The following is a 4,685-nucleotide window of genomic DNA, read 5'->3' as shown; positions in this document are numbered from 1 at the left end:
GGATCCCGTGGGAAATCGGGTGTAGGGGGGGGCTGATTTCGTTCATACCATGCATTTTAAAAAGCAAAAGAATGTGGGAAATTGAAAATCCGAACCAAGGATAGCCTTTCAGATGATAAAGAAAGTGAAAAACGTAGGAACCCGAGAGAAGATTCGGTCACGAATGATTCGAAACGGTGTTGCGCGAACGAACGAGCGAGTGAACCGCATCTTAAACGCACGGGAACGACCAGTAGGATCGCCGTATGAACCAAAAATCCCTCCCAACCCCCAAACCCCCTCCAGATTGTGGAAATAGATAAATAATTAACCTAAGTAGACCAACTCAAAAGTGCTCTCTTGAAATTTGGTCAAGCTGTCCTTCACATCAGCAAAACTGGCAAATTCAGTTCCAACTTTGAAGGGATCCATAATCGATGATCGACCCTTAGCCATGAACAATGAACAACACAAAAACAGCGCCAAAGTTTGTACGCAAGGCTGATGCGCGAGTGTGTGTTTGTGCGCAAATAGTTACTGCGCATGTCTGCCGTACGAATAGCCAAACTGTTACAAAATCCGGTGCCGGAACAATAACCACAGCGAAATAAAAAACTACCTATCTTCCTTCTCATCTCAACTAAGCATGCTGTAACCATTATTATTATAATTACTTTTCACAGACTTCCAAGTCTACAATACCATTAAAATACGTATTTCAAAAACACCAGTAAGTTATATTTTCACAGACTTCCAAGTCGACAATACCATTAAAATACGTATTTCAAAAATACCAGTAAGTTATATAGTTTATTTACCGGTATTATCACTCTCGTTTGCAAGTCTACATTCATTTGTCGAAATTTGTGGTCAAACGAGTCAGCAGTAAAAAAGTATTAATACATCCCTCGATCTCAATTAACATTATCTCTCTACATTTCATATCTATGTTATAAAATTATGATCCGTCACCCCAAAAATGTTTAAAATGAAGTCCTCGAGAACCATCCATTAGATGGTGCTGGTGAACTATGTGCTGAAATATATCCCTTGATCACAAATATATATTTTTTTTTAATTACATATCTATTGAAGTTATATAATTGCATTCGTTCACCCCATAAACACGTTTCGAAATTACAGGTATACATTCGAATTCCTGTTAGTTGAAATTTTGTTTTTATAATATATATTTTTTATGACTTTCTGTTGACGTAACAGTTTTAACCCAACCGTAGTATGTTCTGAAGATAAATATAAATCCATATGCAACTGTAAGTCACTATGAAATTACATGCTTTCTCATCACGTTTTGAAAATCTTCGAATGAAATATATGATATACCAAACTGTATATATATATATATATATATATATATATATATATATATATATATATATATATATATATATATATATATATATAGACACACATTTAGCTGAACAAATAGTTTTATGAGAAGAGAGAATAAAATGAAATGTAAACAAGAATTACATCTCATACAAAATAGAAGACGTGGCTAGCACAGGATCCAGCTGTCACAATGCAATAGTAGTAGTATTGATGTATATTATTATTTATATATAATTTTACAGTTAATACCTGAAGCTCTACTGCCTGGTTTGTCTACTTTGAATTTTGATTTCACAACGGACCACAAGTAGCATTCATTTATTCCGTTGCACTGTGAACTACGGTGACAACAGACTTTTCCAAATATATAGGTAATTATCAAGCTTCTAAAAGAGAGATCATTCTTCTCTCCTTTTTCTATTCTGAAGTAGGCAAAGTGGAACGAAGATAAGACTAACACTTCCATCTTTTCTACTCCGTCTTGATTTTTATTTCTTTCTCTTCATCAGCTGTTCGTCCTCTTCGTCTTCCTCTTATTCTTTGCTTCTCATATTACTAGTACAATCATGTGATTATGAGAGGACTAACATCAAAATTACGAAAACGTGCATAAACACTTACAAATAACAAAACAAACAAAAAATACAACATCAGACACTCCAACTCCTTACTCCTTCGCATTGTAAACACTCGAAGAGACAGAAATAAAAGTAGAAAGATATATGGAATGGAAGGTAAGTAGATAGAAATACAAACAAAAGTTCATGCATAAAAATAGAAAAAATTAGAATTTGTCGGGGATTGAACCCGCGTCTGTCGCATAGGAGACGACTACGCTAACCACTACACCACAGAAACATATTGGAATTTTAAATCACTAGAACTGTATTGTATCTTTTACGAGCACACTTCTATTACACTCGTGTATGTGATGTTACCTACGTTATTGTATACTTACCATTGCACTGAAATATGTCCAATCTTTAAAACTCTACCTTCTTATCTCACCTAAGCATTATGATAAAGAGAAATCCTGGAAAAAATATAAAGCACCAATCCTTTTTTCTTTCTTTTTGTGCACTTAGCGGTGAACATGACAGCAAATTGTTACCATTATCGTTATTATCAATACTCTTCACAGACTTCCAAATTGACAATCCCATTTGAATACGTATTTCGATATTACTAGTGAGCCAAATAGTTTATTTACAGGTTACACTCGCTTGCAAGTGTACATTTATTTGTCGAAATTTGTGGTTAAAGAAATAAGCAGTAATGTTATTAATATCTCTCTCGATCATGAATCTATTTCTTTTCATTACATATCTATTAAAAATATAATTGTATTCGTTCACCCCATGAATGTTTTAAATAAATCCCTCTATTACACTATTCATATCGTAATTAGCTCACAAAAAGCGAATAGGTTTTAAATACGTTTGAAGATAATTATTGACAGAATTAGCTTTCACCTCTTTTCACCAAATCCTTGTCGTGTAGCGGTTAACACGGCTGACTTCATATCAGGAGATCTCGGGTTCGATTCGGGAATTAGTTACACACACACACACCGATACACACACACACACACACGCGAACACGCACACGCACACACACATACACACACACACACACACACACACACACACACACACACACACACACACACACACACACACACACACACCCACACCCACACACACACACACACACACACACATTTTATTTCCTGTCTTATATAGCGTTCACTTCATCTTCACCGTCATCACAACTATCATTATCATCGGCATCATCATTATCATCATTATTATTAACATTATCCTCCCAATCATCTCTCTTATCGTCATTATTATTATGTTCTTTATTTTTATCATCATAATGACTTTAATCAATTATTATTTATCGTTTTCACTATTATTATTGAAGTTATTGTATCATTATTATGATAATCACTTCCATGTTATTAACATCTTTGTTAAAAATGCTATTAATACTATTCTTATTATAATTCATGTTCATTCCATATATATTTCTTGTTGCTGTTGTGATCATTATGATAATTATCAAATATGGTCGTGTCAGCCTTACTTTTCTCCAAGATGACATATTTGTGACATTTATATTTTCCTTATTATCATCATTATTATCCCTATCATCCTTCTCATCATCATCACTATTAATAATCATTTACCTTTTTCATTTTGACAAAGCTGGAAACTGTTGTTCTTTATATATTTCTATATATTTATTTTTTTATTTCTTTCGTTGTTCCAGGTCGCTCTGAAAAAAGGAATTAATAATAAGAGATTTTGTACTTAATTACTTTCGTCAATAGTCCCTCATTTCATAAAAAGCAAAGGTATCTGTAACATTTATCAGATTTATCATGTTTATATGAAATTGACTGAGGTCCAAATTATACTCAACGTCAGTGCTATTATCATTATCAACATAATTATAATTGTAATCGTTTTTTTCCCTAATATCATCATCATTACTGCCATTATCATTGTTTTCATTACAATACTTATCGTGATTACTATTAACATCATTATAACTATTGTTATCGCTCTTATCATTATTTTGTTACTATTACTGTTATCATCATTAGAATAATAACCGCTATCATCACCATCATTATAACTGATATTATAACTGATTTGAACTTTATTATTACCTTTATTAACACTATTACCTCTATTAACACTATTGTTATCATCGTACCATTATTATGATAATTTTTGCTGTTATCATTGACATTATTAAAACAATTTTTTCTATCATTACTTATATCTAATATTAATGTTGTTACTATTGCTGTTGTGACCATTGTTACCATGATCAATTCATATATATATATATATATATATATATATATATATATATATATATATATATATATATATATATATATATTCTCTCACTCTTTCTTTCTCCCCCCCCCCCCCCTCTCTCTCTCTCTCTCTCTCTCTCTCTCTCTCTCTCTCTCTCTCTCTCTCTCTCTCTCTCTCTCTCTCTCTCTCTCTCTCTCTATCTCTCTCTCTCTCCCTCTCTCTCCCTCCCCCCCCCCCCCCCCTCTCTCTCTCTCTCTCTCTCTCTCTCTCTCTCTCTCTCTCTCTCTCTCTCTCTCTCTCTCTCTCTCTCTCTCTCTCTCTCTCTCTCTCTCTCTCTCTATGATGTAACTAGTGTGACATCTTTTTTTGATAGTATTTCCCTTTCTGTCAAAGCTGGGAACTGCTGTTGTGCTTTCTAACTGAGGCATCCAAGTTCATGAGGATTATGATGAATATGAAATCGGAGTAAATTGTACCACAAGATCCCGTATGAGAAAGAATGAAAGAAAGAAAGAAAAA

Source organism: Penaeus vannamei, chromosome 28 (genome assembly GCF_042767895.1).
Source record: "Penaeus vannamei isolate JL-2024 chromosome 28, ASM4276789v1, whole genome shotgun sequence".
NCBI lineage: Eukaryota > Metazoa > Arthropoda > Malacostraca > Decapoda > Penaeidae > Penaeus > Penaeus vannamei.
Note: the sequence above shows the minus strand (reverse complement) of the source record.